Genomic DNA, 14,405 nt, shown 5'->3' on the forward strand with positions numbered 1-14,405 from the left:
TGCATTCACAGCTCACCAGACCAAACATCTCATTTTTCATCTGGTCTTTACTTCTTTTGAGGTTGGCTCATTGTGTCAGTGCCCAAAGAAGTAAGATGACCTGACTTAATGCAACTAATCGACACATGTATGCACTACCAGGGTCTGATTTTGACTAAAAGAAATCTGCAGTGTAGGTAAGCAGACAGCATTAGGGGAACTATGAGCAATGAAGCCCCTGAGAGCTGAAGAGACAGGTTTAAACACTGAAAAATATTCTGGTTTTAGTGTTCCTCTGCCACAAGCATTAACCATTATGCAAAGTCTGACATGAGCAGCATTGTCGCAATAACAAAGTGGATGACAGCAGAGAGGAAGATTGTCAAATACTCAAAGGAAGCTTTTTATTTTACTAAAAAAAGAGGTTGTTGCAACAACAGATCACAAATTGTGAGATAATTGGCAGCATCCGATGGTGCCAACAATCACAACCGATAGAAAAACATGTGGGACTGATGCATTTAATTTGATGAATAAAAGCACAGCTTGCCATCCCAGTGGCTTGTGAGTCTCGTGCACACAAATCTTTAAAGTACCAGGTGTTCTTTGCTCTTATATCAACAGAACAGCACCTGCGCATTTTGTCAGTGCAACGCTGCTTAAACTGCGAACCGTGTAACACAAGTAAAATCAAACTGACCACAGAGGAGGCTGAGACATGTCCTAAGAGTGCATCATTAGGTCCACTGAGGGCTTTTGCTGCTGCTGTTGTCTGACATGGTCTGCCATGAGCACAGACACATGAACCAGAGGCATTAACCTAGCTGGTTACTGTTGTGTAATATCACTAAGCACTTTGATGACTTATGACTACTCTAAGACTTAGCATTTGCACTGATTGTCTTGCTATTAAAAAAGAAATTAATCATCTGGCAGCTATGGCCAGTCACTAAACTCCGAACTAAATTTATCAGCCTGTGATGTAAGTCTAAGCCGATTAATCAATTGGTTGATCAATGGAAAATGAACTTCCAACAATGAACTAATCACCTAAGTCATGGACGTGTTTCAAACTTTGTCTGCATTATATAAAACAAAATGACTAATCAAATGATTTTAAAAATTCATCAAGCGATAAGTCATGAATTAAAATAATCATTAGATAAAGCCATAGCACCGAGCTGATGGTTACTCCAAATGACTGGAATTCTGAGATGTCCAAGGTTGTTCAGAAGAAGCTATTTCTAGAAGCCTGCTGCTCGACAAGTCCAGGAACATCCCGGCAAAGATAGACAAGAATGTTAACAAGAAATTACTGCTTTACAGCCAGTGATGGTTTTGGCTGAGAAGATTATGACAGAGCTCCATCGCCAACTGTCAGCCTTTATGTTGTCTTTTTGCCTTCTTAATTGCATATTTTATGTTCCCATCAAAAAATTATACAAAACATCAATTCGGATTTTCGTGGCTTTCAGAGAGATCCTCAAATCTACGACATCCAGTCTGAGTGGGAACAGTAGAAGGAGTTCTTTCTGCACACGAAGCAATGACCCGTGATGGTGGAACGGCGACTCTCCGTAGGAAGTCACACATTTCTTTTTCCCTCCTTCGCCTTACCTCCTGGTGATTACAGGGACATCTGCAAACACAGACAGTCCACTCTGCTTTTCTTTTCATATTTTACACAAGCAAACTCCAGGAATCATTACCCAAACATGAGCTCATCATTAGCACATTCATAATTCAGTGTAATGGATTATGTAATTGCTCCATTAATCAGGGGAGCCACCCCGGCATACTCTCCTATGCATTAGTTTAATTATGGGGAAATGCCTCTGTTAAAATAGATGCTCTGTTTGCAGTAGCAGAGTTTGGAAGTCTGTGGGAACTTGTGCAAACTGGAGTTGGCCATGTATAACCCTGAGTCCTTGTGGTATGCCCGCAGACAGCTCTTCAATAAAATATGTCATGGCACCAGGGCATGATGAAAACGTAGGCAAAAGGGCAAATACCTTTTAGGAAAGCAGTTGTCAAGCTCAGGCATCACTTAAGCCACATAATTTATTGACGTCTGCAGGCAGCGTCTAAGTGATGAATATTCCAGTTATGTACGAAGCTGGAAGTGTCTGAAACAGATTAAGACACGCAGACACAGGGGTACTTGTCATCTGATTCCAACAGCTGGCATGACTTGTGAGGACTTAATCCGACAGTGTCATCAGCTATTTGTCAAGGAAGGGAGATAGAGGGCTCTACACCACCTCCTCCTCCTCCTTACTATTGTTGGAAGCTCAGTAGGAAGAGTCAGGCTGCAGTCCTTTAGTTTGAGTGACATTTGACTATCATCACCAAGGGACAGCTGGTGCATTTTTTCCCGCCTCATCCTTGGTAAAAAGGTTAGTGACAGGCAGAGTGGCCTATGCACTCATAAGTGCACCGAGTGATGACGGGAAATAACAGCCTTTGTTGGGGGGAAAAAAAGCTGCCGTTACATAAGAGAATTCGCTGCACATATACAGAAATTGCAGCACACTTATCAGTTATTTTCCTTGTCGGCTGTCCTCCCCCAGATTGTACTTAAAGAGATTTATTTCTTACTTTTGCCTTGTTCCTGCACTTGGATGGAGAGTGGGAGAGCCTGAAAATTAATATGTATTTTATACCGCTGCATATATAGTCCAGCATAAACCTCAAATCCAAATAGGACCCGAGCAATTGGTCCTTCAGTCACTACCTACACAAAACAAACAACTAAACGGTTTGTGGTTACTGTCAAGATGTTGGCAAAGCTTCACAAGGCTTAAAGCCTGCTGCCAATAACACAGCCCAAGCCGAACAGAAAGACAGAGACACACACAGAATAAAACATGGCAAGAAATGTTTTTCCTTTGTGAGAAATGCCCATGTAATGCTTGAGGAAGAAGAAAAAAAAAAGAAGCAGCAGCTTATGCATTCACCTCGTAGAAGTGACATTTAAATAAGCAGAAGCCATTTTCTTCCCCCATCCCTCCATCCCTCCCATTTCTCCCGTTCTCTCCGTGCCACTGTAATTTGAAGCTGTCACAAACAAATCCTCGTTGCAGACCTTTCCAAATGTCAGGTTCTGTCAAGCAGGATAACGGCCTCCAAAAAATCTGGCCCTTGGAAACTTCTGTCAGGAAAACAGAGGAGTTTGAGTGCACTTGCACATTTACGATCACATTCACCAATCGGTCCTCACACAGTGGCTGGATAAGGGAGAGGACTGAGTGAGCTGCTGATCTGACAGAGACACTTGACTCAATATTCACGCATGTATTTCTTTTCTTCCCAATCATTTATTTCTACTTGGAAAAACACTGAGGACTTTAGTCAAATTTCCTCAGGCAGGTAAAGACAATGATGAGTCTGAAACCGCTTCCTGCAATGACACCCAATCGCCTCTTAAACCGTCTACCAAAAACTGCCTGAACATGCTGTGTCTTCAAACAAACCAGTTCTGCCACCAGTGCTCCGTTTGGCTCCTGAAACCGAGACTGGTGTAGACAAACGCTTACCATTGTGTGAACGTGTACTGATGTGCCTCTTCTCGTGACATTTACCTGAGGAAAAATCTGTGCCAGCACTACACTACTGATTTCCACACATTTCCTTAGACAGCTTTTAGAATAATTATAATCAAGGGTCTAAGAAATGAGCCAAAACTAAATAGATTGAAGCCTTATTTCTTTGTATTTTAATTTAGTGGCAAAAACTGTCAAAGTCAAAAAATGGATGCTAAAACAGCAAATAAATACAATGAATATTTCGGGCGAGAAAAAAATTATTTTTCCAACAATTCTGACCTTGTTGACTGAGAGGATGTACGAGAGGACAGAAGACTAGACGGGAGAGGAGAAGCTGGACAATTGTCCACAAAGGCCAGATCGTTCAGGGTCAATATCATTTAGAGGAAAAAAAAATCTCTCAGTTCACATCTTCCTTCAATACAAGCAGAAGCTGCATCGAAAGCTTGGCCTGAGCTGGAGACAACAACTCAGTGACTATGCATTTAAATTCTACATAATTTTAATAACCTCTGGCACAAAGAAAGTTAACAAGAAACTGTTAGCAGTGTGTGCAATCTCAGGAGTCATTTTACTGCCCTGAGTGAGAGGGAATGAGATGAAGGAGAGCAAGAGGAGCTAATCAACTCTTACTCTTCAGTGGCATTTCATGCACTGTCTACCACTAGTTCAGTGTGCACAAAGGGCACCGAGCATCAAATAGTCAACACGCTGCTAATGCAGGAGTGGATCCAGACTCCTCAGCCATGAAAAGAGACACACGGTATTATGGCAAGTGGAAGACTGAATTAATTTTGCAGATGAACTGCTTGAGGGGTGCAGGGGTGTCTCGAGTTAACATGGCGAGCACACAGAGAAGTTTAATGTAAAAAGAAAAATCTGATCCCCACAACAAGACCTGGTATGGATTGAGCTGCTAAATTTGCATTTCTTAAGACACAAGCTCCTGAGTACAAAAAAAGCTGTCCTCTCGTTGCACCTTGTATAAGATGCTGAACCAAAGGAGGTGGTGGGCGGGGAGAGGGAGGTAGAGAGGTTAGAGGAGAAAGAAGGAAAAAAAAGCCTCTTTTCTGCCTTTTCATTTCGAAGAAGTTTGTACTGCCAACTTTTAATCTGTGCCATCGCAGCTGCACATCGTGTCACCATGTCCAGAAGGCCAGACTGTTTTGGTTTTTTTTCTCCCCTCCTCTTCTCTCTACCTCGCTGCCTTGCATCAGGCACAGGATCTGAGGCTTTAATATGGCTGCCAGTGAGGCAACAGCCATTTAATAACAATGCAATAGTTCCTCACAGCAGTAGTCCAGTGTCGCTCATACACCCCACCGTGTGCAGATGGTACATTGTCTGTGATTTCCGAAAACATTCTCCTTTCTGAGATCTTTTTCTTCTCTCCCTCAACACACACTGGCCCTTTCTGTCAGCAGTGTTTAACTCTTGATAGAAACAACACACAAGTGCGCTGCCATCTTATTTCTGCTATTATTGCTCTTGGCTTATTTCGTAACAGGTCAGCTGGAGTGCCCCTGCCCAGAGATGATCTTTCTGTGTGTGTGTGTGTGTGTGTGTGTGGTTGGTGGTAAGCCTTTTGCATGTGCCTCACAGCCTCCCGCAGTGGGGGACATCTGGAGGAGGCGTTACCGTGTACACAAAAAAACAAAGAGAAAAAAAAAAGAGTTCATGCCTGAAATATCATCCTCTAAGGACATAACTGGCTTTCATTAACATACAAAGGGGGAACTATGGAGTTAAGAGATTTATTCAGATCAATATGGCTAATGTTGCCATAAGCCAGTCACCTTGCCAAGTTACCCTAAAACTCATTCTTTTTAACAGTGGCCCTTCCCCCGACTCACCGTTGAGAGCAGTTAGGGCACATTTTGATGAAAATGACCGGTAATTCAGTGTAAGGAAAAAGCTTCAGAACAACCATTTCACAAGGTAGATGTTCATTACGCGCCAGCAGGGAAGGGCCTTCCTTAATAGAGTGCCAACCATAAACATCCCTCATCATCACCGGGCTTGCCATTTGATCTCACCTCTGGGGGTTCTGCGCCGGGCATCTTCATTCATTTCTTCTGTGTTTCACTGTCTGTTTACTCAGTAATGGACTCTGCCCAGAGAGTTGTTAAGGGGGGGGACAAAGCAAAAGTGCCCGACACTCTGCTGTGGTGGTGATTAAAGACTAAATTAGTAAGCAAGCTCTAGGTCACCTTTAGCATCATGATGGATGCTCTAATGCAAAAATCTGATTGCCTTCGTTAAAGGTGAGCTACAACAACTTTTCCATGAATCTGCAATCAATTAACACTATGTTGTAATTAAGAACCAAAAACAATGTGGTGAGAACCAAACTGGGATGCTTTATGGCTTTGATAATAAGCATCTCACTGATGAGTGTGCATGCAACTGTGTCCACCACTGTCTGTAAAGCCTTAGTTAGCGTTGCCCTAGATCAGCTGTGTATGTGCCATCTCTCCTGTCACAGGCAGTTTACAAGACTGGGAACGAGGGCTGCCATCTGTCCCACCTCTATGGGGTGCACAGAGGGACGTTTTGCACAGTTTTGGCATGCCTGACTTCCCCTAATGCTGCACAAATGTTTAGAGACATTACATAAGCAATGAGACCTTCGCTAGCGTGGGGGTGGGGGGGATGGAGATGGATACGTGCAGAGGAGGAGAAAAAGCAAGAGAGGACACGAGATTCGAAAGTGCGACAAAGCAGACCTGGTCTTTTCATTCCAACCACTATCCACCCTTCCAAGCAGACAATAGCACTACAGGGCTGCATTTGTGTTGCTATAGGGTACAGGTAGCGGATAAAATACGAAGCAAGAAGTTCAGTTTGAAGGCCTCTCAAATGCCAAGAACACCGCATGGGGCGTTTTCACACCTCTGAGGCTGGCTTGTATAACTCTGGAAAGTTTTCACAGCTGCATTATTTTCTCTTACAGATCTAAATTCTCAGCAGGTAAACCACAAATTAGCCCAGAGCTGATATGTAGTGTGCTGTTGCAATGCGTGGCCATGAGCATAGCCAGAAACAACGGTTTTAACAGGCTACCGTCCTTTAGAGAAACGTTTTGTTCATTTCCATTTAATAAAAGCAGTGATGATACGGCACCAACACAGCAGTCTGGAAAAATGAATGGAAAAGTCTGCGTTTTTCACCATAACTGTTGGTCTGAATACGTCTTATCAGCTGGACAAAGTGAGAAATCAGATGTAACTTCACCTCTGCACCAAATTTCAGCTGCAATCTGAAAATAAAAATGAGACAACAGAGATTTTGCTAAAAGCCAAGAGAACAGGGAGCAGCAACTTGATGCATCGAACAAGCGCATCACATCCTAAAGGAAAGACGTGTACTGTTTTAGTCCAGTGAGTGTATGTGTACGCATGTACAGGGTGGGAGGGTGATCCCCAGCAGAGTACACAGTGAATGTCCTGCGAGAGGTTTTTAAATGCTAAGGCATGTTGCAACGGACACCTGGAACAGCATTTGTATGCAATTCTCTCCAAGTGTCTTTTCACAAGGGAACGAGATGAGATTACACTGGAAGACGCCGTGACACATGCAGGGCATGCAAATAGAAAAAAAACAAGAGTAGGTATATTCGGTCCATACACATATCCACCACTACACAACAGCAACATGTACAGCAAAAGTGGAAAACCAATTTCCAACCGTGCATACGTTTGCTTACATTTACTCGACTATCACTCCAACTGTAAACCGCCCACTGAGGCTGTCACAGTGCATGAATCTTCGCAACTGTGCAGGTTTTTCCTAACAGTGATGACAGAGCCCACGGTGGCAAATCTACTGTTGAAAGAAACTGCTCGCTCTCAAGGAAAAGAAGGGATAATGCAGTATGTCAGAACACAGTCAGGTTCAGTACATTTTCTCCACCTCAGACAGTCCATTTTTTATTTGTTTAATTTTGAGGGAGAAAAAGTTGCCTCAGAGTGTGAACTTGCCACTCTGCCCTTGTTGTGATCTTGAGGATGGGGGTTGATTGCATGAACCTTTAACAACCCTCCCCCGCTCTGTCAGGTGAAAACACACGGGTGTCACGTGGCTCTGAGGGCACATGGCTGGCTACACCCCTCCAGAGGCCGTCAGTGGAGCTGTGTAGGGGGGCACCAAATTGGGAACAAAAGGAGAAACTATCTGGACTGGATTAGCTATGATTTAAGTCATAAGACATTGCATTAATGGTGAGAAATAAAACTAATCTGGGCAAGAACATTTCACTCACATGCCACTATTTGGTTGGGCAGCCCTTTAAGGCACAATGAATCCACGATGCAACAAAACAATTTGCATTCATTTTACCTTCCATCTTTACTTCCTTTTATTGTTGATTTTTCTTTCAGCCTCATAAGCTGCGTCTGAAAATGCACAGAAGTCTGCTGCACTTTACTGTAAGCGGCGTAAACGTATTTACATCCAACATTCTGAGAAATTCAGTCCTCAAATGTTTCAGTTCCATGGCAATCACTACCTGTATTATATAAAAGCGAACTGAAGCGTCACATAACATCCTTACAATTCTCATTTTCAGTTTTTCCTTCCAGGCATAAAATGCCTGGGATAACCTATTAACATATATTTCTATATGGATTTGCCAATTGATGATTATTTCACGATCATAATCAAGATGCTGGATCTGAACTGCACTGGTGTTTCACTGTGCTTTTCACTGTATTTCAATCACTACAGTTGTTGCCATGTCAGCAGTGAAGTTTGTGCAAAGTGAGAAAATGACAGTCGGCTCAGTGGGGAGAAAACGCTACCAGTTTATACCACCCTCCACGAAAAGCTTGCAGCCCACCCACTCACTACCTATGCCGACCTCAATCTCTGATTTTATCACTTCCTCATATTGCATACAGACCGTGAGGTTTCCCTTGTGCTTGTTCAAATTTATCTATGAAATGCACGGATACCCATGGAGACATCTGTATTACTCGCCAGAAAATAAGACAACGAAACAGATTCATTAACTGAGCTGATATGCAGATATGGGAGGATGAGCTGCAGATACTGTGTGATAAAGTGTCGGGTACAGCAGGCTTCTTAGGCCGTCTGAGCAGCGAGGGATCTCGCTGTGGTATCATGGTGGTCCTCGTCCCTTTGTAGCCAGCCCTGCAATTAATGATGCACAGTGATTTTCCTGGAAGCACCCTCCCAATCCTGTGTTTGCGCGTTTGTATATATTTATGGAAGTGAATGTGTTTGTGCATGTTTGCATGTATGAGAGAAAGCTGATTCTCTCCACTGTGCACCAAAAGGATTCGCACTGAATATGTATTCAGTAATGAGACAGGGGTCCGAGGATGATGGGGAATTTGTAAGCATACATCATCTCTCATAATTCCATTTAGTAGTCCTGTAAACACTTATAAATGCAGGCGGTAGTTACGGCAGCCCCCCTGCCCTCGGCTCTCATCAGGCGAGCACATCTCCAAAGAAACCAAGGGCATGAGAGGAGGAGATACTGCAAATCACATTATGGGACATGAAATTAATCCACCCTCCCCAAACATTTGGCCTTCGCAGTTTAACCTTGAAACTGCATTTTACTCCTTTGCACGAGGACTTCATGAATCCCCCCACTCCTACATCACATCCAAAAGAACGAGTCTGACATTACAACAATGGCTCTGCCGAAGTAATTATTCAACAGGATCCTTCACCGTGCTGATGATACGTTGTAATTTCATTTCACTTACGTCTGTTTCATAATGTAATACACAATTGAGCAGGGGCACTTTACATCCCAAAAGACCACTTCCTCCTTAAGATAATAAAAGCCTTTTGTGCTTGCCTTTGAGAAATCCTTGGTGGATTATGTGCATGTGGATTCGGGAGCACATCAATTAATATGCATTAAATGAAAGAGTATTAAGTTGTAAGAAAATAATTAATAACTCTAATTGCTGTGCTGCCGCTTTGCCCAACGACATCATACCTTAATGCTAACAGAACTGTCTCTGACATTGCCAACAGGGGCCAGAGTACAAGGGTTATTTGACCTTTTACATGGATGAAAGACAATGTACCTCCACTTTATTACATGGCCGCCTCGCTCTCCCCTGATACTAATGTAGAGTGGTGCAAGATAAAAGCACAGACGGTTACATCCAATCCAATAACTGCAGAAAAATTCCTATCTGCTAGCCAACTCTGAAACCACATGAGGTTCAGCTCGACTAGTTTCAGCCAGACTAAAATACATCTGTTTGTGTTAGAGAATACTGTAGATCCCTTATGCAAGCCCTATCGCTGGATCTTGTCCCTTTGTACGGTGCAGAGAATAGCACTGGCACTGGGTTCCACTTTCCCTGTTACCATGAAAAAGACATTCAGGGCTCCAATTATCCTTTACCCCTGTGTAGCTCCAGAAAACACAATCGCTGCCGCTGTCAATGAAATTATAGCAATGGGCGAGTAAGCGATGAAGGGGGGGAAAAAATCTGATAGCAACCCCCACTACACACACAAACACACTCTTCAATGTGCTAAAAATGAAGATGTAGAATGCCCCAGGAGAGCAAAGAAACTGGCATGACAAGCAAAATGTTCCTTTGAGATATCTTTTCAATATACCATTTCTAAAGGTTAGAGGAACTCTGAAGCCATGAGAGAGTGGCTAAGGCTGAGTGATGGGGCCTTTAGTTGCTGTGAGTACTGGAGATACAGTGTAGTTTCCACAGCAGCGCTCTGTTTTCAACTTATTCACTTTGACTGAGAGAGATCCACGGCAAAGAATTACTGTCTTGATCAGTTTACAGTTCTACTTCCATGTTTTTTTCCCCCCCTCAAAGATTATCCCAGCTTTCAGCTAAATCAATCTTGCCTTTGGTTGGAGATAATGAGCATGTTCACCGGGCTTCAAATGAACACCGTTGCTCCCAGGCTCCTCAGCTCAACACAGTCACATCATGCAGACACTTTTGAGGAAAGCAGAAAGGAGAAGCCTTGGCCTTCAGAGACCAATTAAAAACACATATTCAAATTGACCCAAAAGGAGCACAGTAAGGCATTCATTTCCAGTGCAGCCCCTGTTCCCGCAGCTTCACTTCGCTATCAGACTCATCCCAATTGTTTTCAACTCTGACAAACAAACAATCTCAACAGAGTGGAAAGACTCAAGGAAAAAAAAAAAGAATCCATCTCATCTCTGCAGGATCAAAGACTGTGTGGAGAGGTAGCGAGCACACACAGATATACTAATTTTCACACAATTCCCATTCAAAGGACATGGAAGCAGGATTTACCAGCTCAGAGGCACAGTATGCATACATTATATGATCCTTATTAAAGACCATGGAGATATATTAGATTATTATCGTTACCATCTGCACAGAAGACAGAGGTATTTGCTTTCTCTGTAGCCTTTATAATGCTGTAAATATTGAATGAAATTGTATAGCCATGATGTACAAAACACACATTTATAGTGACAATACTGTCATACGAATATGAGCCGACTGTTTGGCCTTGAAAATGTTAATGCATTCACAATTTCCTTAGAGCTCAACATCACTTCTTTAAACAGTTTTTGTCCAAAACCAAAAAGTATCCAATTTACAATAATATAAAGAGAGAAAAGCAGCACATTCCCACAGGTTGGAACGAGCAAACGTTTGCCATTTGAGCTAAGTGAATGACTTTAACAGTTTATCAGTTATCAAAATTGGAGACTAATTATCTGCCTGTCCACTACTTCCACCAGCAGAACCTTTTAAGAAGACAAACTTGAATTGCAGAAGAGAAGTTCAGGGCAGCTCTTCAACCAGTCAGAAGTTTATCCGTGACATATTTGGCACCACGGCCCAGCGGGTATGCAGCGACTCTGAAACATGCTCCGTCTCGCTTCCGCAGCGCTTCCAGAGAAGCTGCTCCCATAAATCCCTTCTAATGGTCGCTGGCGAGGGAACTTTTTAACACAGAACTTAGCAGCCACTGTTATTCACCCGCAGAGCGAGAGTCTCGGGATGATGGATGGTAATAAATATTGCACGGGGCTAACAGAGGTCCCCTCAGAGACGTTCAATTGCCTTGAGTGATAGGGTGCTGCTCGGCAACACGGGAGAGGGTGGCAGAGGGCAGGCTCTTCACGGGGTCGACTAACTGAGTCTGCTCAATTTCCTCTCCCAACAGAAGCCATTTCTAAACGGTAACACTGTCTTCACAATGTGGGAAGGTAAGTGGGGTGGGGGGGGGGGCTTCTGCAAAAAAAAAAAAAAATCTCTCTTAACTCATGTATGGCAAGTTTGTTGGTCACGACAGAAGAATTGATTGTTTCAAGGAAGAAGAAAAAATGCAGCGCAGGGCAGTAATGACTGGGAATGTACCTGGCATGTGAGGAAAAGGAACACTGCTCAGTGTTATGACCGCTTCCCTGCTGCACTTGTGACTGGAGCGGTTTAATGGAGCTCTCCGACAAGGGAGCTCTGTTGTGCCGAGCTGCCCACCATCTTAACTGCTTCCTTGACAATGGCCGAGAACAGAGCAGATGTCCAAGCTGCACACATCTGTAGTGGCCTTATACTCCTTCAGTCAGACACACACACACACACACACAGTTCCTCGTCCAATACGCACACATGGACACCCAGACAGACAAAGAGCTGCTTCACTAGGGTCAGCCTCCATTCAGCCCACAGGCATCAGAAACAAATCCTCCAAGTTCTTATTTGTAAATGATTTAAGATTCACTTAGCAGAAATAATCTTTTTTGACACAAACAAATCACTGGCGGATCATCTCTTCCTTTAAACGATGACTGATAAGGACTTTAAGATAACTTGACTTCTTCATTTATCTGTCACTTGTCCTGTTGTCATATTTTTGGAGTAATCAGTGAATTAATTAGCCCAATAATGTGTAAGAATACTGCATTAGTGTGTGTAATTAACAAGTTAACACAAGGCAATTAGCAGCTCATTCATGCACTGCCGACACCCAACAGTGGCTGTAAACATAAGATACACTTTCCTGATTTTTAAGTTGACAGTCAGCTACGGTGCTTAATCCCCATTGCAAATACCAGCCTGGTGTCTATATAAACAAGATAAATTTGCCTGAGTAAGATGCAGCAAAGTGTCCATGAACTATAAAAAGCAATGCATTATTCTCCTCCAGTGGTTTCCAAAGTCACATCCTGTCCTGGAGCCACCAAGGGGAGGGGGATCATCACAGGGGTATCCCCAGAAACCAGAGGACCGACTGAGTTTCACTTGCATTTAACTCACTCACCAAGAAAAAAACATTTTTCCCCCCCCCAGCTATGAAGTTTCTAGCTCCACACTTTTATTTGCCCACCTGAAGATCTGGAACTCTCCACGCTAAACCACAAAAAAAACCCCTTTGAGGTGGGATTCAACAAAGTCATCAACATGCAAGCGTTTGATCTCCTGCTTTCATCGTGTGTGGATCCCTGTGATGAAAATCTAAGTTTTTCATGCTCAGCTTGTCAAAAGCTCCCTTCAGAGAAACTCTTAAAAATGGTAGCCCGCTAAGACAAATACATGTGAAAGGTCAATGACATCGTGGTGCAGCTTGGACAGCAGATGTGCAGAAATGACTTGTGTGTATTTGAATTAAAAAAGAAAAAGCTCTGAAGATCACCCAGGGTGACGTCTCACACTGTTTTGCTTACAAAAATACCCTCAGACAGTCGAGTCGAGTGTGGGGTTTTACAGGATTTAAGGGCAAACAGTCTCGCTAAAAGGCGCAAGACACACACACACACACACACACACAACTCCACACACACTCTCAATACTGCACTTCCTATTTTCTTCAAGCCGACACACACACACACTCACTCCGCACGGGGTCTCGCTGTGTGCAAAAAATAAATAAATAAAAATAAATAAAAACCCGACTCTCTACCGAATACCCTTGCAATGCAAAGGTGAGGGACACTAAATGGCATCCAGGGGGAAACGCGGGTTATTTCCTGGCGATATTTTTCACTTAAAGCCGGCTTTCCGCGGTCGGAAACAACGTCCGCGGTGTGTTCCAGCCCACCCGACCGTTCCCCCATCTTCATGGCGCAGTAAGGTGGACACACATGGTCAGTATGCGGACCTGAAACCCCCGACGGCAGCCACTCGCAGCCCAACTCTGAACAGAGACGCAAGAAACCCGAATTAAACGCGAAAAGGCTTCTGCAAACGCCGTCTTACCTGGAGTGAATGATGTCAAATCGCCAAGTTGTGAAGCCGACTTCTTTTAGGCACACGTCGGCGGCGGCAGCAGCAGCATCATCCGCTTTGGTGGGAAATGTTTCATGTGAAGATTTGGAGTAATTCTGATTCCACCTTGTTAATCCTCCGCTCGCTACAAAAAAAAAACCCACCACGGCTTCTTTTCAGCGGATGGGAAGAAGACACGGCCGGGCAGAGAGGAGTGACAAGCCGACAAGGAACAGGCTACAGTGTGTTGTACGCGTCCTTGTTTATTAAAATACGGCCGAGCGTAAGCGCCGAGTAGGTGTCTAACTGTTTCACTGCTTTATTTTTTCCCTCTCTCTCCCCCCCTTCTCTTTGGCTGTAGTCACACACTGTCTAACTCCCCTGTTTCATCAAGGCGGGGTCTTGGGTCGTTTAAACCAATGACATAAACCAAGAAGAAGCCCCCTCCTCCTCCACCACCTCCTCCTCCTCCTTCTCCAACACTACACACACCTTCTGCTCCCATGGCAAACCAAAATGATGTGGGTTTTCAGTTTCAGACCTGAGAAAATCACCTTCATCCAAATCACACACACACACACACACACAAAAAGCTGAAATCAAACTTACTCCTGCTAAGCCATGCAGATAGTTTTGGTTTAATGTGCAGAGACATTAACTGCAATCC

General features: G+C 43.6%; 1 protein-coding gene across 5 annotated transcripts in view; it reads right to left on the reverse strand.

The window, feature by feature from the left end:
* LOC124052214 (C-terminal-binding protein 2) overlaps positions 1-14,104 on the reverse strand; it is an 86,120-nt gene extending 72,016 nt beyond the window's left edge. For 4 of the 5 annotated variants that reach the window (XR_006841967.1, XM_046376185.1, XM_046376187.1 and 1 more), the window contains exon 1: positions 13,730-14,104. The gene's annotated coding sequence lies outside the window, so the exon portion shown is untranslated. The remainder of the gene's footprint in view (positions 1-13,729) is intronic. The other variant, XM_046376188.1, reaches the window with a different exon arrangement.
* Positions 14,105-14,405: the final 301 nt, after the last annotated feature.

Source organism: Scatophagus argus, chromosome 21, assembly GCF_020382885.2.
Source record: "Scatophagus argus isolate fScaArg1 chromosome 21, fScaArg1.pri, whole genome shotgun sequence".
Taxonomy (NCBI): domain Eukaryota; kingdom Metazoa; phylum Chordata; class Actinopteri; family Scatophagidae; genus Scatophagus; species Scatophagus argus.